The 20,400-nt window shown below is 50.9% G+C and overlaps 4 long non-coding RNA genes across 5 annotated transcripts; 1 reads left to right on the top strand and 3 right to left on the bottom strand.

Annotated features, from left to right (window-relative positions):
* Positions 1-2,863: 2,863 nt before the first annotated feature.
* On the bottom strand, positions 2,864-4,323 carry LOC138686667 (uncharacterized). Its single transcript, XR_011325966.1, has 3 exons — positions 4,278-4,323; positions 4,058-4,163; positions 2,864-2,947 (listed from the first exon to the last, which is right to left on the bottom strand). It is a non-coding gene; the product is annotated as an uncharacterized lncRNA (long non-coding RNA).
* A 629-nt stretch (positions 4,324-4,952) lies between these two features.
* On the bottom strand, positions 4,953-7,593 carry LOC138686705 (uncharacterized). Its single transcript, XR_011326003.1, has 3 exons — positions 7,569-7,593; positions 5,750-5,838; positions 4,953-5,043 (listed from the first exon to the last, which is right to left on the bottom strand). It is a non-coding gene; the product is annotated as an uncharacterized lncRNA (long non-coding RNA).
* A 6,552-nt stretch (positions 7,594-14,145) lies between these two features.
* On the top strand, positions 14,146-19,335 carry LOC138686704 (uncharacterized). 2 transcript variants are annotated; one of them, XR_011326002.1, is made up of 4 exons: positions 14,146-14,249; positions 14,544-14,588; positions 18,158-18,303; positions 19,161-19,335. It is a non-coding gene; the product is annotated as an uncharacterized lncRNA (long non-coding RNA). The 2 variants fall into 2 exon arrangements; XR_011326001.1 differs by having other exon boundaries at positions 18,214-18,303.
* Positions 15,243-19,225, bottom strand: LOC138686703 (uncharacterized). The gene is made up of 3 exons (XR_011326000.1): positions 19,150-19,225; positions 18,179-18,312; positions 15,243-15,493 (listed from the first exon to the last, which is right to left on the bottom strand). It is a non-coding gene; the product is annotated as an uncharacterized lncRNA (long non-coding RNA).
* Positions 19,336-20,400: the final 1,065 nt, after the last annotated feature.

Here is a 20,400-nt window from a genome sequence, read left to right on the forward strand (position 1 = left end):
ACAGAATATAAGAAGAAAATTTAAAAGGTGATGGGCTACATGACAGACAGGAATAACTTTAAGACAGTGAATAGGTTAAAGTAGACATAGAATGAAAAAGTAAAAAGCAACGGGGTACACAATAGTGAGGAAAGAATTAAAAAACAGTGATACACAGCTTGATACAAGTAGACATAGAGGGAAAGTTTAAGAAGTGACTGGGTACAGGACAAAAAAATTTTAAAATAGCCACAGTGAACTAAAACTGAGAAATATAAAGGAAATTTAAAAGTGACACAGGGGCACAGGACAGAGAGGAAAAAAATAAAAAATAAAGACAGTGAACTGGATAAAAGTAGACATAGAAAGCAAATTTTCAAAGCAACAGGGTACACACCAGACAGGAAATAATTAAAAAATAGCAATAGGCAGATTCATAAAAGTAGATGTAGCATCGTGGTTTAACCCTGGCTGGCAACTAAGTACTATACAGCTGCTCACTTACTCCCCCACAGTGGGATAGGGGGAGAATCGGGAGGGTAAATGTAAGAAACTCATGGGTTGATATAAAAAGTTTAATAATTAAAAAGACTTTTTTTTTTTAAGTTGTACGAGGAAAAAAAACCCAGCAAGTGAAAACAATTGCTCACCACCAACTGACCGATGCCCCAGCCAGTCTCAAGCAACTGGGTACAGGACAGAGAGGGAGGAATTAAAATATAGGGTCAGGGAGACAGAGAGGGGAAGACATAGAAATTAAATTTTCAAAGTCATGGGGTACAAGGCAGTGCAGAAAAAATAAAAAACAGGGAGAAGGCAGCTGGTTAGAGAGAGGCATATTAAAAATTTAAAAGGCAACAGGGTACTGGGCAGAGTTGACAGAAGAATAACAAGTTTTGAGGAGCCATACACATAGGTGGGCAGGCAGAGAGGGAGACAGAGGAAGGGAGGCAAGCAGTTGTCTAAAGAAGGGAGGCAGAGGTGGGCCTGGATGTAGAGGAGAGGACGTGCGACTCACCACAGCTCCTGGTGCCGGCAGGAGACCTTCACCGCCCCGATGCTTCTCTCTCTGCTTCTGCCCCTTCATCCTCCCCAGTGCCGGCTGCCTGACCCTCATCCGCTCGGCAGCACGCAGCGGATGCCTCAATGCTCCTCATCCACAAGGCTTGCTTTGATACATGGTGGCTCACGCATGTAGCCAACAAAGGCCAGGGACAGCTCAGAGGGATCCTTCCTTGCCACAGGGACTGGCCATTCCTTGCTGCAAGCACCTACCAGCCAGACCCCCGTGCACTCCCTCCTCAGCCAGTTCCCCTGCCCAGGCAGCCCCCTTTACAGCTGGAGCCCCTTCACACAGCAGGGCCAGTCCATCCTCAGCCTCACTGGCCACACCTGGGGCCATCCCAGCCCCAGCTGGAGCCCATCAGGAACAGGGGCCATTGCCAAAGCCCCACAGCACATCATCCCTGCCCCTGCACCTACCCACATCCAGGGAGACAGAGGAGGCAGGAAAAATTTATTCATTAATGCATATAAGAAATCCTGGCAATGAGTTGGCTACAAGGCTCAGTGCCCAAAGGCAGCAGGATGGGAGGATAAAAGGGAAGAGAAAAGCAGGAGGAGGACAGAGGGACACAGATGTGCAAGACAGGGAGCCAGGAAATTGGATGCTGGGAACAAGAGAGGGACAAGAAGCAGGAAAACGGTATAGAGAGAGAAGAGCAGAGAGACTGAGCAGAACAACAGGGATGGAGATGGAGGAATAAATAATAGGAAGCAGGGGAGAGAAGGGGAAGAGACGGGCAGGACAGGAAGATAAAGACAGGACAAGGGACAGGGAAACATTCTCAAGTGATACAGGAGAAGAAACAGCAAGAACTAGAAAAAAGAAACAGGGAGCCAGGTAGAGAGAAAAATTTTAAAAAGCAACAGCATACAAGAAACATAGGCAAGAACTAACAAATAGGCACAGGGAGATGTAGAAAGAAAATGTAAGAAGTGACAGGGTACAGGACAGAGAGGGAAGAGTTAAGAACTAGAGACAGGGAGATGGATAGAAGGAAACCTAGAAAGAAAATTTTGAAAGCAACAGAGTACAAGAATCAAAAGTAGGTACATGAAGCTGCATAGAGGGAGATGTTAAGAACGAAATTTGAAAGCAACAGGGTACAAGAAACACAGGCGAGAAATTAAAATAAGGTCAGGGAGACAAAGAGAGGGAAAAGTAGCAAGAAAATTTTAAAAGCAACTGGGTTTAAGAAACATGCAAGAATTTAAATAGGGATGGAGAGGTAGGAAGTTTCAAAAGTGATGACATACAAGAAACATAGGCAAGATTTAAAAAATAGGGACAGGGAGCCTGATAGAAGGAAACTGTGGTGGGTTGACCTTGCCTGGCTGACGAGTGTCCACCAAGCCACTCTATCTTTCCTCCTCCTCAACAAGACAGCAGGGTAGAAAATGCAACAAAAAAGCTTGTGGGTCAAGATAAGGACAAAGAGATCACTCACCAATTACCGCACAGGCAAAACAGACTCAACTTGGGGAAATTAATTTGTCAGTCAAAATCAGAGTACAATAATGAGAAATATGAACAAATCTGAAAAACACCTTCCCCCCACCCCTCTCTTTTTTTCCTGGGCTCATCTTCACTCCTGACTTCTCTACCTCCTCCTACCAAGCAGCACAGGGGGAGAGGGAGCGGGGGGTTGCAGTCAGTTCATCACAAGTTGTCTCTGCTGCTCCTTCCTTCTTCATGTTCTTCTTCTGTTCCAGTGTGGTGTCACTCCCATGGGGCCACAGGTCCTGCCAGAAAACCTGCTCCAGTGTGGGCTCCTCTCCACAGCGTCACAGCCTCCTTTGGGTGCATCCGCCTGCTCTGGCGGGCTGCAGGGTGCATATCTGCTCTGCCATGGACCTCCGTAGGCTGCAGGGGGACAGCCTGTGTCACCATGGTCTTCACTGCAGGCTGCAGGGGAATCTGCTTTAGGACCTGGATCACCTCCTCCTTTTCCTTCTTCACTGACTTTGGTGTCTGCAGGACTGACAGCTTCTGCACAGCATTTTTTAGCCCTTCTTACATATCACAGAGGTGCTACCAGGGTTGCTGGTTGGCTCAGCTTTGACCAGTAGCAGCTCCATCTTGGAGCTGGAACTGGCTTTGCCCAACATGGGGGCAAGTCCTGGTGTCTCCTCACAGAACCCACCCCTGCAGCCCCTGCCCACTCCCCTGCCCCAGCCTGCCACACAAACTCACTACAACAGTGATTGGCTACAGGGCAGAGAGGGGGGATTGAAAAGTATGGAAAGGGAGACAGAGGGAGATGGGGCGGCGGGGGGCGGGTAGCAATGGGCTACAGGACAGAGAGGAGGAACTAATAAAAGGGAGAGAATACCAGACAGAGAGACGGAGAAAAACAAATATTAGTGATGAGCCACAGGGCAGAAGGAAGAATTAAAAAAGGGGGAGAGTGAGGTAGATGAGAGAGACTGAGAAATATCAAAAACACTGATGATCTAAAGGGAAGAGAGAGGGAAAATAAAGAATAGGGATAGGGAACCAGACAGAGAGAGAATAATAAAGACAAAAATGGGCTATGGGACAGTGAGGGAAGAAGTTAAAACATAGGGACAGGGACCTGGAACAAAAGAATCTAAGAAAGTAAAAGTGTATCCAGAACACAGGGCAGAAAAAGGAATTTAAAAATAGAGACACAGCATCAGACAGCTGAGAGCGGCGGGAACTGTGAAGGGCTAAAGGGCAGACAGGGAGGAATTACAAGATTGGGATAAGAAGACAGACGGATAGATGGAGAAAGAAAAAGTAGTGATGGGCTGCAGGGCGGAAACAGAGGATAAAAAAAGAGGGATGGGACAGGTCAGAAGTGCAGAGAGAAAAAGAAAACAGAGAGGCAGAACAACAGAGAAAGAGGGGGACTTAGAGAACAAGAGAGGAAGAGGTACAGGAAGAAAAAAACAAAAAATTAAAGCAGTGAGAAAAAGAAAAGGTGGGGGGCAGGGAGGGACTGGGATGCAGAAGAGGGGTGACACAGCCCCAGGGGTCCAGGACTCACTGTACCTCCCGCTCTTGGAGCTGCTGGGAGAATTTGACAGTTCAGACATGTCTGTCTCTCTCTCCCTCTCCCTTCCTCCTCTGTAGCTGCAGTCACTTGACTGTCATCCACCTAAGAGAATAGATTGGTGCCTTACAGCTCTTACAATATGAGGCTTCCTAGAAACACAGGCTTCACATGCACACACACACTACATGACTGCACTGTGGTTTTTGTTACGCATACAGACCCTGCCGTGCACACTGGTGATCGGATCTGCTGAGGACTACACTAAGAAGGATCCATCCTCACCTGAGAGGCAGGCTATCTCCTGTCTGCAGCTGCTGGCTGGATCCTTGTAGTGTTCAGTTATAGGGAATTTAGTTATTGGGCCTACAAGTAGCTCATGGTCACAGGAGCGTTCCAGACGCTTTTAGAAGGCCTTGAACAGAATAAACAAGAAGAGAGAAAAAGAAAGATACCAATTAGAAAAGCACAGGTGCACATTCCATGATAAAGGGAACTTGGCACAAACAACCTCAATTCAGGGGCTTATCTCGACCAATTGGACTAAGACAAGTCCTGCATGCTCTAATTAATACGGCCAATTATGTCCTATGTTTATGCACGTGTACAGAGCAGGTATAACTAACTTAATCTTACCTTTGTGCGCGTGGACAGTACCGATGTAACCAAGCACCGTTTATGCTTGTGCGCGTGGACACCAAATGCTTGCATGCAGCAACCAATCAGAGTTTCTAAACAACTTAGAGAATTATATAAAAATGATCAGCTAAGCTCAATAAAGGGACGACTTTAACCATCATATTGGTGTTCTATCGTCCGGGCCCCGCACGGAATAATCCCTAAACCCTACAGATCCTCTTTATTTTATTCTTCAAATAAAAAATATTCTTCAAATGCAGACCACTACGGAATCTTTCCATCTGTCTCGTACCGTCACGGCAGAAGAAAGGGCAACCACGGCGAAACGGTGCCAGCTGACATCCAGCTGAAAGAAGGAAAAAAAAAAAAACCACAACACTTTAGCATAAAACTGGGTAGGAATCCAAAGCTGCCTTTTTTTTTTTGTGAAGGTTTGTGAAGACAGTATGACTGAGCGGAGGAAAAAGTATTTTTGCGTCATCTTCGGTACAGTGGTTGACACAGGCCACTAGAGCTTTTGCATTTTTCAGACAACCGTGCCTTTTTTTTTTTCTCCCTTCTTTTTTGACTCATTGGCAACTTTACTTTCACTAGAACTCACTTTCCTAGATACACGCAGGTGACAGGACACAGAGACCTACATACATTTTCTCAAGCCTTAGTATAGCCGAGGCTTCATCACCCTATACATCCCAAGTTGAGTAGTTTTGCTAAAGAGCACACCAACACATCTGTCCTCGTGAACTGCCTCGTTGCAAAAAAGGAATCATTTTTTCCAGGCCGTTGCTCCAAACGGTCAAGATCTTTTAAAACCGCAGTTGTGCCACCAAACCCGCTCAGGGTCCCTCCTAGCTTTTGACCGCCCTGAGATTTAACAGGCGCACGCTCCATTCCATCTTCCAACAGCAAAAATACGTTAACGCTCTCGGACCCAGAGCGCAACCCTACGGATGTCCACGCACACAGCCTGCCGTTTTTGATGAGGAGCCACCGAGCACCCCTGTGAGCACAGCTGCACGTGCCAGATTGGTTTCCCCTACGCCGCGAGTTACCGGTTTCAGTGAATGTAGTTTCTGACGCTTTAAACCGAAAACCGTATCTCGACGCTTCGCCACAGCAGAAACGACCCATCGCTAGAACGCTACAAAAACGCGAGTAACACCAATTGCAAACCCACAGCAGCAACAGCTCCAGAAATATTTAGACCAGGAACAAGGGAGAAAAATAAAACAGCTTCATCTCACGGACAGGGAGCGGCAGGCAGAGAAAAGGGTCGGCATTCTGAGCCCTTACAGAAAACAGGCATTCTCCTTCCATTCCTCGGCCCGTCCGTGAAGGTCTAAATACCGCAACGCTACTACGACAACGTCGAGAGTAGGGCACAGCAGCCCTGCCACTGGACTTGCCACTGACCCATGCTATTTACGTAGCAGGACGCGTACGCAGAGGGACATGTTTTGCCACACACAGCCCTGAACTTCCTGAAAATTTACGTTTACCAAAAAAAGCCATTTGGAACATATTGCCAAACAACATTCGGCAAGAAGCTTTGATGCCTTTGACACACGCAAGTTTCTGGTCACTTGCTATTTGCTTCCTGTTGTTGCTGCTGTTCTTCCTTCAGAAATTCTACTCGTCGCCAAGTTATTCACTACTGGTTCAAGCATTTGCCTTCCTGGTATTACCAGCACATTCACAGAGGCAAGTAACTTAATTGCTCTTCTACAATTATCCAAACGACAATTACAGCCATGAAAGAGAAGGAGAGGTCAGGCAGCACAAGAGCTCTGCAGGCTGGCACCAGTCAATATTGCACTCTCTAAAAACAAACAACAACAAAATAAAACCGTGACCCTGTAGCCGCCTTTTTTTTTTTTTTTCCTTCTTCTTTCAGAGCTCATCCCTGCCTCAGCATTTTCTCTTGTCAGAGCATGAAGCGCAGGTGATCCGTACCCTGACGACTTCTGCATGTGATGAATGCCTGTTCAGAAATAGTCCAGATCTGCAAGACTGGTGTCGTTTTTACGGTTTTAATCATCATAACTCAAATTTTATTTACTCACGCATTTGTGAGGAAACTAATTAACTTTTAGACACTGCCTCTCCTTTTTTTGGGGGGTGGGGGTGGAAATGCGTTAGAGACCGAACAACATTACGATTCAGAGCTCCCAACCACGAGGGAGTGGTGGAGAAATCAATGAAAGCAAAGACCAACAGCAGCAACATCAACTGAAAGTTGGCTTTAATTCCGATCACATACTTAAGCGACTCTCCAAGTCTATGCCTCGGTCCTAGGAATGACTAGGCCCTTTTTCAAGGACAAACTTGTTTACTTCAAAGTCCTAGACTGAAGACTCCGCTGAACGGAATGGGGATTGTCCCACGGGACAACATGCCATCAACACTCTTAATGGGGAAGGAAAAAAAAAACAAATAAAAATCAAGTTTAAGTACCAGTTCCCATCATGTTTCGCTCATTACATTTCTACTGGCATCTAGGTGCTCAAAAATGAACTACAGGGACACCACATATTCCTAAAAATTCAGTTATACATAAAAAAGTAAAAGGCTATTTCCAACTTGCCCATCAAATCAGTATGAACAGAGAGAAGAGAAACACTCGACCCTGAAGAAGCTAACAGGCAGCTCTGAATTTACCAGACAGGAAATTTCATTCTTTCACCTGAAACAAAAACACATCAAGGGACCAGTTCAGGAACAGGGCACGATCTGTTAACAGCAATTTTTCCATCACCTTTTCTGCACTAGCAGCAAATTTGCCTTCTCTGTGGGTTTAACGTGGAGCATCTGTAGTGCCCTCGAACTCGCAAGTGTTTCTCTCCGCTCCCCCAGCCCGATACGTGTGATTACCTGAGCAGCAAGCGGAATTAACCACTGTCGTGGTTTAACCCCAGCCAGCAACTAAGCACCACGCAGCCGCTCACTCACTCCCCCCCCCATCCAGTGGGATGGGGGAGAAAATCAGGAAAAGAAGTAAAACTCCTGGGTTGAGATACGAACGATTTAATAGAAAAGAAAAGAAGAAACTAATAATGATAACACTAATAAAATGACAACAGTAGTAATAAAAAGATTGAAATGTACAAATGATGCGCAGGGCAACTGCTCACCACCCGCCGACCGACACCCAGCCAGTCCCCAAGCGGCGAATCCCTGCCCCCCACCTCCCAGTTCCTAAACTAGATGGGACGTCACATGGTATGGAATACACTGTTGGCCAGTTTGGGTCAGGTGCCCTGGCTGGGCATGAGAAGCTGAAAAATCCTTGACTATAGTCTAAACACTACCGAGCAACACCTGAAAACATGCGTTATCAACATTCTTCACATACTGAACTCAAAACATAGCACTGTACCAGCTACTAGGAAGACAGTTAACTATATCCCAGCTGAAACCAGGACAACCACGCAGGATTTTCTTCGTGTGACGTGGAAGGTGACACTGGGAGAAGAGGAGACAAAGAAATGAACCTGCTTGTCACACCCAGCCAACGGTGAAAAGACAGGGGAGGATTCTGCCGGAAGGGCTCTGCACCCCAGGAGCTCCCGCCGGCCGGTTTCTCTCCCCTTTGCCCGGTACCGAGGGGACGACGACACCTCGCCCGCGCCCCCTCGCAGGGGGGGCTGCCCCAGGAGAGACGGGGGACCCCCACCTCACTTCTGCCCGCGGGAACGGACCGGGAGAGACCCTCCACGCAGAGAGAGGAGCGCGGCGTGGATTGCATGCCCGAGGGAAGAGGCCGGGCTCCCCGCTGGCAGAAGGACAACTCACCTCCCTGCTGCTCGGAGCTGCTTGCTGCGGACAGCCCTGCCTGCGCCCGGCCGCTCTTCCGCCATGCTGGGAGCGCAGTCCGGCCGACGGACGCTCCAGCAAAAAGACGCTCCAGCTAATCGCGCCTCCTGCTCGTTACAGCCACAGGTACTTTTGCCTCTGGCTAATGCACGCTCCAGACAGCGGACACCCCGCCTCGTTCCAGCTCCCGCTTGCTACAGTTCTGGCTCATTGAAGCCCCAGCTCCGCACTGAAGCTCCGGCTGATTTCAGCTGCTTCTCCTTACAAGCTCCAGCTACGTGCAACGGTCTGGGCTTTCCATAAGGTTGTATTATCAACTGCTGTCAAAACTGGAGCATTGGGATTAAACGTCAGAGTTACACGCCGAATAAATATTCATTAGTTTGCGCGATTAATTACTTAACAACTATTCTGAGCAGCGCAGAAAGAAGAGCTGGACTCAAAGAGGGCACGTGGGATCTGAAAAGCGCCTTTCCCCCCCACAGACCATCACAGATGTTGAGTTCGGCCTGCTGCGTGCCGGACTCCCAAACTTTGGCATCCGACACAACCAGACCCCCATCTCCGGGGAGGGTCCACGCACCCTGCCCGCCCCCCGCTTCCCCCCGCAGCCACCAACACCCTCCCACCCGCCTGCAAAACCAGCCAAGCCGGCTCCCGCTTTTGGCCCCTGCACCAGCTGACTCGGGGCCCATTTGGGAGCCAAAAAACCCGGCTGCTGAGCCCGTTCTCAAGGCCCAAACACGCAGGGCCGGACCTCTGTTTCTGGGCCCAAAGCCGCGCAGCTCGGTCTGTTTCCGAGCCCCCACATCAGCCACGCGAGCCTGCTGTCAAGCCCCAGGAACAGAAAACTTGTTCTCCATTTCTGACCCTGCAGTGCCCACGGGCGACGCTGAGCGTAGCCACCCCACAGCCCTGCACCCCTGGGGCCCCACACGTAGTTTTGGGGAGTGCTCGGGACCTGCGGAGGGCCCGGCCCCACGCCTCTGCGGGGCAGCCCCAGCACAGGCAGGGCGTCGCTTCACAATTGCCGTTTCAGGCTTTATTTCCTCGCCATCACCGGCACGGCCAGGCCCCCACCCCAAACCCCCCAGCCGAAGCACCCCCGCGGGTAGCCGGGCCCAGCCACCCAGAAAACAAGAAAACCAAAGAGGGTACAAGACGGAGACCGTGGGGAAAGGCAAGGAGAAGGACACAGAAACAGAGAGAACGCGCGAGGGATAGGGAGCAGGACAGAGAGATGGAGCAAGAAAGGAAAAAAGGACGGGAGGCAGAACCAAGGGAAAGAGAGACAAGGACGGGGAGCAGGACAAAGGGACGGAAGAGGAAAAAAAAAAGCGACGGGTTGCAGGACAGAGATGAAGGGATTAAACAGACACAGGGAGCACGACAGAAGGACACAGAGAGACAAAAAAGGGACAAAGAGCAGGCCAGCATCGGAGGGGAAAAAACCAACTGCGATGGGCAGTAGGAGAGAGATACGGAAAAAGAAAAAAGTACTGAGGAACAGAAAAAAGAAAGAAGCGACAGCTAGCTGGACAGGCGGACACAGTTAGAAAGGGCGGGAGAGGGAATGGGGCAGAGAAAGACAGACAGAAAAGGTAGCAAAAGAAAGCAAGGCAGAGGAACAGCAAGGCGGGGCGGGGGGGAAGGGACAGGGGTCTGGACAGAGATGGAGAAATAAGCAGCAGGGACAGAGGAGACAGAAAGAGGGACAGGGAACATGGCAGAGAAGGAAAAATCAGGACAGCGGCAGGACAGAGATAAAAAACTGGGACGGTCCTCAGGACAGAGAGGAATACGAATACGAGCAGGGAGCGGGACAAAGGGATACAGCGAGAAACGACAGGACAGGAAGCAAGACAGCGCGACAGACAAGAACAATGAGAACGAGAGAGAGAGAGACCGACAGAGACAGAGACCGTGAGAAGCACAGGGGGTTGGGAAATTTAGAAAGAGAGGTATCGGGAGCCCTGCAGAGAGAGGGAGGGTGAATAAAAAAGGGGCAGGAAGCAGCACAAAGGGTCTCAGAGAGTAAGAGATGAACAGGAAGGAGGACGGGGACAGTGAGATCCAGAATGACAAAAATAAACAGCAACAGCGAGCAAGACAAAGGGATAGGCAGAGAAACAGAAAGTAGGAAGAAGAAAGATAGGAAGGCAGGCCCACAGAGCAGCACGTACAGGCGCAGAGAGGAAAAGAACGCCAGGGGAACAGGCCAGAGAAATCGGGAGGCGGGGAAAGAGGCGGATGCAGATCAGGACAAGGAGATGGAAAAGGAAAAAACAGTGACTGGCTGCAGGACAAAGACAGGGATGGGGGAGGGGGAGAGGGAGAGGGAGAGGGAGCAGGACAAGAACACAGAGAGAAAAAGAAAGGGGGGCAGTTGAATGAGAGAGAGAGAGAGGAAGGGGGGGAGGAAGAGGGAGCAGGACAAGAGAATAGACAGAAGAGAGGAGGCACAGGGAAGCAAAATAAAAACAAAAAACAAGACCAAAAAAAAAAAAAAAACACAAACGTCACAGCAGCATGAGAAAGCGAGGGGGTCAGGAGAGGGGGAGGGAGGGACCGGGAGGCACAAGAGGAGCAACAGGGCCCCGAGGGCCCAGGACTCACCACAGCTCTCGCTCTTGGAGCTGCCAGGAGACCTTGCCAGTTCAGACGCTTCTTTCTCCTTCTCTCCTCCCTTCCTCTTCTCCACATAACGGAACACGCGAGCACCTCGCAGCTCTTACGAGATGAGGCCTCCTAGACACGTAGCCTCGCTCGCTCACTACGTGGCCGTACCGCGCTGCTGGTCATGCATACAGACCCTGGTGGTCTAACCTGCTGTGGACTACGAGGCGGGATCCTCCCACACCCAGAGAGGCAGGCTCTCTCTTGCCTGCAGCGGGAGGCAGCTGCCAGCCAGGTGGCCTTCCGTTTCTTCTTCTTTACCTTTCTGCAGCCTCTCCAGCTTCAGCAGCTCCCGTCCACAGCCAGTAAGCGCTCTGCCTGTCCCTCTGTGCTCCCGCGCCTCGAGGAGAGGGAGGCCAGGCAGAGACAGCCCACGCAAGCCTGAGGCCGCTGCAGTCAACAGCATCCCCGGGGACGAACGGACAACCGCACTCACAACGTGGCCTCTGGGAGAGGGAAAGAGGCAGCAGTGACCGTTATTACCGTAGCTCGACCCTGGCTGGAGCCCCTCCTTCCGCAGGGGCTTCCGCAGACGCCGCTCGTTCCCTGCGCCGCTGCTAACGGCACCCACGTTCAGGGAGACTCGAGAACATCGCAGGGCCAGCTTGCTGCCCTCACGACAGGGCTCGGGGGCTGCCTGCGGCTACAGCACAGGCTTCAGGGGAGGGGCTGGAGCTGGGGGCAGCCGCACGGGCCGAGCGGGGCCGGGGGAGGCGCCGGGGGAGCTCCGGCGACTCGGGGAGGCGCCCGCCTCCGTCCCCTCTTCCCTTCTATCGGCTCTCGGGGAACTCCCCGGTGCTGCCCTGGCCCGACTCGCCTCCGGCGGACCGGGAGCCTGCCGCGGCGGCCGCTTCGCAGCTTCCCGTCCCGCCAGCCCCGGGTGGCCAGCGGGCAGGAGGCACCCCCCGCCACCGCCGGAGGGGATCGCTCGCCTCACCCGCGGTCCCGGCGCTCGCCCGCTGCCGCTGAGACCCCCGCCCTGCGCGCCACCACGCTGCTCCCAGGGACCGCGCATGCGCCGGAGGGGTCAGAGCCGGCGAGCGAACGGCGGGCTGCCCCACGCGCAGGACGGCGCATGCGCCCGGGAGGCGCGTCCGCACGGCTGGTCGGGGAGCGGGCGTAGCGGGAAGCCCGCGGAAAACCACACGAAACCGGTAACGCTCCTGCGTCTGGCCTTGTCGGACTCCGGGGGCCGCGGCGGCAGCGAGGACTACGCCGCGCCCGAGAGCCACGCTGCCGCCCGGCCTCCGAGTCCGCGAAAACTACAGCTCCCGGCATACCCCGGTAGGCAGCCTGCCCTGCTGCCCGACCCCGAGAGAACGCCGCTTCCGTTTCCGCCCACCCCCACGCCGGCGCAGCCGCAGTTCCCGCCGACCCCCAGCGCCGCTGCGGGCAGCTCCAGCGCGCTTTCGCCGCCCGGCTCCGGCACGGCGCGGCACCCCCCGCCCGGCTCCGGGCAGCGCCCGCCGCCGCCGCTCCGGCACGGCACGGCGCGGCACCCCCCGCCCGGCTCCGGCTCCGGGCAGCGCCCGCCGCCGCCGCTCCGGCACGGCACGGCGCGGCACCCCCCGCCCGGCCCCGGCTCCGGGCAGCGCCCGCCGCCGCCGCTCCGGCACGGCACGGCGCGGCACCCCCCGCCCGGCTCCGGCTCCGGGCAGCGCCCGCCGCCGCCGCTCCGGCACGGCACGGCGCGGCACCCCCCGCCCGGCCCCGGCTCCGGGCAGCGCCCGCCGCCGCCGCTCCGGCACGGCACGGCGCGGCACCCCCCGCCCGGCTCCGGCTCCGGGCAGCGCCCGCCGCCGCCGCTCCGGCACGGCACGGCGCGGCACCCCCCGCCCGGCTCCGGCTCCGGGCAGCGCCCGCCGCCGCCGCTCCGGCACGGCACGGCGCGGCACCCCCCGCCCGGCTCCGGCTCCGGGCAGCGCCCGCCGCCGCCGCTCCGGCACGGCACGGCGCGGCACCCCCCGCCCGGCTCCGGCTCCGGGCAGCGCCCGCCGCCGCCGCTCCGGCACGGCACGGCGCGGCACCCCCCGCCCGGCTCCGGCTCCGGGCAGCGCCCGCCGCCGCCGCTCCGGCACGGCACGGCGCGGCACCCCCCGCCCGGCTCCGGCTCCGGGCAGCGCCCGCCGCCGCCGCTCCGGCACGGCACGGCGCGGCACCCCCCGCCCGGCTCCGGCTCCGGGCAGCGCCCGCCGCCGCCGCTCCGGCACGGCACGGCGCGGCACCCCCCGCCCGGCTCCGGCTCCGGGCAGCGCCCGCCGCCGCCGCTCCGGCACGGCACGGCGCGGCACCCCCCGCCCGGCTCCGGCTCCGGGCAGCGCCCGCCGCCGCCGCTCCGGCACGGCGCGGCCCCGCTGCCGCTCCGTGCGTCCGACACGGACCCCACCGTCCTCCTCGGGGCTTTCCCCGGAACCCGCCGGCCGACTGCGCAGCCCCGCCACGGGGCCCGGTGAGCACCCCCCCGCGCGCACGTGCTCCCAGCCCCCCTGTGAGCCCCCAGGGCTCGGCCTCGGCACAGGCGGCCCCCACCTCCCCCGGGCCACCCCCGCCTCCGACGTTCGCGGTCCGAGGGGCGCCCGGCCCCGCTCACCTTCTCCCGAGGGGCAGCCGCACCCCGGCCGCCGCTCCACTCCGCTCCGCTCCTGCCTGGGCTCCCACCGGCCCCGCCCCGGCTCCTCCCCCGGCAGCCCCCCCTGGCCAGGGAGGGGCCGTCCCCATCAGCCTCACTGCCCGCACCTGCGGCTCCTCCAGCCCCGGCCCGCAGCTGTGGTACCGAAATCCGGAACAAAACTCCTCACCACCAATGTGAACTTAAGCAGCAGGCACTTCCTTGATTGAATGAAAGATGTCAAGAGTCAGCTGAGTTGGAAGAGGTGTTAACTGGGGTCAAAATACAGATTTTAATACCCGTCTTATTTTAGTTCTAAGACTTGGCCATTGCCAGGTATCATCTTTTCCATTTACCCAGGTCCACCAGCAAGGCCACGAGGGAGATTTCTTCCAGAGAGAGGATAGAGTTATTAAGTCTAAAGTCCACGATTTGCTTTTCTGTTTCATGAAAAGGTGAGTGGATCATATATCATCACTAGTCACCCAAACAGTTAAGCCTGAACTTTTCACCTGTCCTTTAATACAGTCAACTCCGAGCTAAATTTTTTCCGTTATTAAGAGGGGACCAAAGATCATGTAAAATATTATTATGCTTTCTGCAAATACGTCCCCATCTTAGAGCTTTAGCTACTAGAGAAAGTCTTTGGAGTTTGGGGTCAGAAGAGCTGCAAGTATAAACCTTCATTCAGCTCTGTTTAGGATCTGTGATTTTTCTCTGGTTGTCTAAACCAGTCTAAATTTCCATAGATGGTCCCGACTCTGGGTGGCTCTAACAAGGATCCTGGAACTCCAGTAAATTCTAGACATCGTTTTATATTTTCAGTATGATCCCAAGTTCCTTTTTGCACTTGTCTCTACGGTTTTGGCAACTGACAGCCCCAAGGGGTGCTTGTACAAGTTTCTCCTGAAGGGCGATTAAATGAATTCTTTTGTCCATGAGGTGGATGGTTTGGTAATGTTATAATTCACAACGCTATAATTCCTTCTTTCAAATTTAAAAAAAATAATTGCCTTTTAAGTCCATCCCATTTAATTTGCTAAAATGATTCTCATTGTTCTGCATCTTTTCTCAAGTTTTGGTTAAATTCAATGTCAGTATTCTCCACGGAACTAGATTTTCATCTGACTTTGGAATCGGAAGGCAGGCTGTTACTGAGGTTAAGTTTTGTGTCTTTACAAAACTTTGAATCAGTTACAAAACTAGATTTATTTATTTTTTAATCCAAATTACAAAAACGGTTAATCTCAAGATTAATAGCTCAAACAATAATTGTTTCATTTTGTTTATCTCATGTTTAGAACCCCTCAAAAAAAATGCATACGCCCTCTAAACACACAAAAAGATTATTGCCCTCGACAATATTCCTAATAGCAACCCCAATATTATCAACTTTACACAGCCGTTTTCCCAAACAGATAACGTGAAACTTAGTTATAGATTTTCAGTTTTAAAGGGCCAGTTTCTTTAGACTTCCGGTTTCTTGTTGGTGCTTTCTTTATTCTTGAATAATGAAGCCAAGGTTCTTCTCCCAGACCTTTACTGCTATAAGGGTTGTTAAAATGACTCGATACGGTCCTTTCCACTTCTCAGTGATTTTATATATATTCAGTCTCCTGGTCGGAAGGGATGCGCTGCTACGTCCAATTCTAAGGGTCCAGCTGTGGAGACATACTGACAAAGTTCTTGAAAAGAATTGCTTAAAGAAATCATAACACCTTTTAAAAACATATCTCCAAAGGCACTCAAGATACTCAGAACATAGGACTCTTGATACGGTCTTTCATACAACATTTCATAATGACTTAAATTTTCTTTCTCTTCTGGCTATACTCTGATTCTTAATAGAGCCATGGGTAATGCTTTAACCCATGTGAGGAGTGATGTTTCCTGACAAATTTTACTCGACTGTTGCTTAAGGGTATAGTTCATTCTCTCTCTCTGTCTCTGTCTCTCTCTTCCCCCCCCCCCACTTGCTTGTGGTCTATATGGGGTGTGATAGTCTCAATCTATAGATAATACTTTGCTCAACTTGTCTCACAATCTTTGCTATAAAATGAGGGCCATTGTCAGATGACATTCCTACAGGCACCCCATATTTTGGTATTATCTCTTTGAGCAAGACTTTGAGTACTTCCCTTGCTTTGTTGGTGCGACAAGGGAAAGCCTCGGGCCACCCAGTAAAGATATCAACTAAAACTAGGATATATCCTTCTTTTCAAGGCAATTCTATACAATCAATTTGCTAATATTCTCCTAAAAAATTTCCTTATTTCATAATCCCAAAGATGATCTTATTACTGATTCGGGGATATTTTTATATATAAATTTCACATCCGCTTCTAATTGTTTAAACAATCTTTGTCATATTTCACTTTCTGTTCCCCAATATAGTTTGTGATGTTCAGCTCGGGCAATTTCTCTTATTATTGTGGGCGGGACTATTATTTGACCTGTCGGTGTTACAGCCTATCCTGTTTCATTTTGTTAGCCTGCGATCTAATAATTAATTCTTCATCTTTTTCGTTATAATTTGGAGTTTCTTTAGGCAATTTTGTACTTTTCTCTGGAACTAGTGCTAGGATGCCTTTTTCCGCAGCCTCTTTAGCAGCTTTATCAGCCAGTTGGTTACCTGCGTTAGGACCGGTCTTACCTAACTGATGTGCTTTACACTGCATTATCGTGACTGCTGTTGGTTTTGGAATGGTTTCTAACAATTTCGGTATTTGTTCTGCATGCTGAATGGTGGTTCCTCGTGCAGATAACGGTCCTCTTTCTCTCCGTATCGCTCCGTGTGCACGTACTACTCCAAAAGCGTACTTTGAGTCTGTCCAAGTGTTGACTCGCTTTCCTTGACTTAGTTCCAGAGCTCGAATAAGAGCTATCAATTCAGCCTTTTGGGCAGATATCGTCGAAGGCAAAGTTGGCAACGCAATTACCTCCTCGGTAGTTATTGTCTATCTTGATAAACGTTTTCCTTCACAGATGGAACCGCTTCCGTCGGCATATAGTTCCCAATCTGTTTCTTCTAGCGGCACATCTCAGAGATCCGGTCAGCTGGAGTAAACTCTTTTGATTGTCTGCAAGCAGTCACGTTCCAGTTCTCCTTTAACTTGATCAGTTGTTGCAAACGCAACAGGGTTAACGGTGGTAGTAGTTTTTAGGTAAACATCATCTTGTTCCAGCAACGCCACTTGGTATTTCAGCATTCTGCTAGGGGATAACCAATGCCCCCCTTTCTGTTTTAGCACAACAGTTATCATATGGGAAACGTACAGTAATCCTTTGTCCTCTAATCCTTTGTCCTCAGGTGAACTTACGAGCTTCCTGGATCAGTAGCACAGTTGCAGCGATGGCTCTCGGACGACCAGAGCATCCCAGACTCACATTACCTAATCGCTTCGAGAAGTAGGCCACAGCTCGCCCACTTGGCCCTAAATATTGGGCCAGGATACCCAGAGCTATACCTTTTCTTTCACGAGCAAAAAGTTCAAGTGTCTTTGTGAGATCTGGCAGGCCTAGGGCTGGCACCCCGATTACAGCCTGTTTCCATTCTTGGAAAGTAGCTTTCTCGGCATCGGTCCAATCCATTGTTTGAGGTTTTGAGCTGCTCCTATAAAGGTCGGGCCAGCAAGCCACAATTTATAATCTACAGGTGACACCACTCAACCATTCCCGGAAATGCTCGTCATTCATTTTTTTAGTCTTAGGTTCGGGGAGACGACAAATTGCCTCTTTTCTCTCAGTTCCCAATTGTCTCTGTCCTTTTAGGATTTTAAAACTCAAATAAGTTTCTTCTTTCTGGGTTATTTGGTTTTTTTCTTTTGACACTCGATATCCACTGATTCCCCAAAAGTTCAAAAAGTTAATAGGTAACTTTGTGCATTGTTCTTCCGTCTCAGCTACAATTAACAGATCGTCCATATATTTCAGCGAGATTTCTTGATTATTTTCTTTCTTCCAAATCCCTAATTCTCGTGCCAATTGATTTCCAAACACGGTAAGACCATTCTTAAAGCCTTGAGGCAAGACTGTCCACGTATATTGTGTTTTTCTCCCAGTCTCAGGATTTTCCCATTCCAAAGCAAAAACCTCTTGACTATTGGGATCCAAGGGAATACAGAAAAAGGCATCTTTTCCATCTAACACTGTGAACCATTCTTGTTTCTCCGTTAGGGTTGTTAACAAAGTATAAGGATTTGCTACTACCGGATGAGGTCTTGAACTAATCTATCATCTTTTTCATTAGCCTTTTAACAGGCAAGATCGGGGTGTTATGTCTGGATTCACATTCTATTAACAATTTGTATCTTAAAAATTTTTGTATTACCATTACTAACCCTTTCCGACTTTCCGGTTTTAGGGGGTATCGTTTAATTCTTACCGGATTCGATCCTGGCTTTAAATCAACTCTCACAGGTTCTGCTTTTTGGATTTACCGGGAACTTCCCAGTCCAGACGATTGGAATTACAGCATTATACTTTGACTGGTATAATCTTCTGCTGTCGGTAACCGTCCTGTTAACAACAAAGCCACTGCTTCGATACGTTTAGTTTCTGGAATTAAAGTTTTAATCTCTCCATTTTTAAATTTAATTTCTGCCTCTAAGTTCTCAAATAGATCTCTCCTTAACAGGATTTGAGGAGAATTTGGCACAGACAAAAACTGCTGAGTGACCCGTTGCTTTCCTAATTTCATTGTTAAAGAAGGGTCTAGTTTCTCGTTCACTTGTTGCGCCGACACCACCAATTTCTTCAACACTTAACTCTCCCTCTAAGGTATTTAAAACTGAAAAGGTGACCCTAGTGTCAATTCAAATTCAATTTTCTGTTCTCCCAGTTTAGCTGTAACCAGAGGTTCTGCTGGGAGACTCCCCTCCGGTCCCCGTCAGATACGTTCACTTAAAAAGAACAAATCTACATATGGCACTTTATTCCATTTACTCTCTCTCCTACAAAACAACAGTAACTGCAATATAGTATTGTAACTCAAAGTTCTGTTTGTTTACCATTTTTCCTGCAATTCACCCCAATGTGCCAATAAACGTCCCAACGGTGATGTTTCTGGTAACTTTTCATCAGCAGTTCTATTTCCTGCACTCTTATTCTTAAACAATTTTGCTAATGCCATTATACTTATATACATTCAAATACCAAATACCAAACAAATGCAAATGACAATTGTCCCAAATAATACACAAAATCCAACCCAGCAATAGCTTTCGCTTATGCCTTACGGGCAGACGCCTAGGCTTCCGCTGCAGACGGGTACCCTCCAAGCCCCAACCCTGCGAAGCTTTCGCCGCGCCTCACGGGCGGGCTTTCCAAACCAATTCCAAAGAAGCAGTGCCTTACCTTTTTTCCAGGGAACGCTGCGAGGAGCTTTGCGAGTCGAGGGTGATGGTTCTCCCCGAGAATACCTCGGTGCCGGCCGGAGTTCGATCGACACTCGATCTTGTCCAGTCTCACTCGCAAGGTCCCATCTGGGTCGCCAAAACCGTTACCGAAATCCAGAATAAAACTCCTTAACACCAACGTGAAGTTAAGAAGCGGGCACTTTGTTTATTGCAGCGCTGGGGACACGGGGGATCGCTCCTCCAAAGGCGTGTCCCGCTTAGTATCAAAATCCATCAGTTTTTACAGACTTTTCTTGTCAGGTCATTGTTACCTAAGCTCCTTCCGTAAAAATGCATACTCTGCTCGTTCTTAAATTTAACCTTTATAATGATCGGTCCTTTGATTATATAACCTTATCAATGTTCTTATTTAAAAACAATCATTGGTCAGTTACACTTAGCTCTGCTGACTGGAATCTTCGATACTCAAATCGAGATGGGAAGGGTAAGGGGGTTTCCAAGCAGCAAACTGGTGTCCACAACGGTTTCCTTAGTTTCCTGAAACAGAACGTAGAAAAACCAGTAACTTCCTGGTGAGGTTTCTAGGGTTAGCTATTTCAAACTTTAACAATATTAAGGTTCCTAGAGTCACGCGAACACAGTTCCTAAAGTTTCTATGGCTACATTTCAAACTTAACGATCCTATACGTTATGCTTCACAATTTTACTTCCTAATCAAACCTAACTCTTCTATGGGATTAAATTTTGATTTCTTTACCAGAATATTTGCAACAGCTGGAGCCCAGCAGGAACGGGGCGGGGGGGGGGGGAAGGGGCCACGGCCTGACCCCCCCCAGCGCCTCACCTCCTCCTCCCCTGGGCTCCCTCACGGCCCCTCGCCTCGTGCAAAGGGAGCGCAAACGCAGCCCGGAGGGCAAAGGGGACGGGCGGCCAGCGTTTATTCAGTCAGTCGCGTGCCTATCGAGTCCTGCCAGCGAGTCTGCTCCGGGTCTCGGAGCGCCCCCCGGCGCTCCCTCTGCCCCTCGGACACCTCTGATAGCCTATTTCCATACATTCTGTATAGCACGTCTAAATATTGGGATGGTTTTAATATTTTGTACCAGCTGTGGAAACTGGTTTGCTGCTAGGTGACTGCAAAAGTGAGATTTGGTAAATAATTATTAGAAATCTTATACTAACACTACGATTGAAACAATAGACAAAAGTATAGCCAAGCAATTAACTAGCAGAGGTAGGTACTCCTAAGTTT

Source organism: Haliaeetus albicilla, chromosome 9, assembly GCF_947461875.1.
Source record: "Haliaeetus albicilla chromosome 9, bHalAlb1.1, whole genome shotgun sequence".
NCBI classification, from domain to species: Eukaryota; Metazoa; Chordata; class Aves; order Accipitriformes; family Accipitridae; genus Haliaeetus; species Haliaeetus albicilla.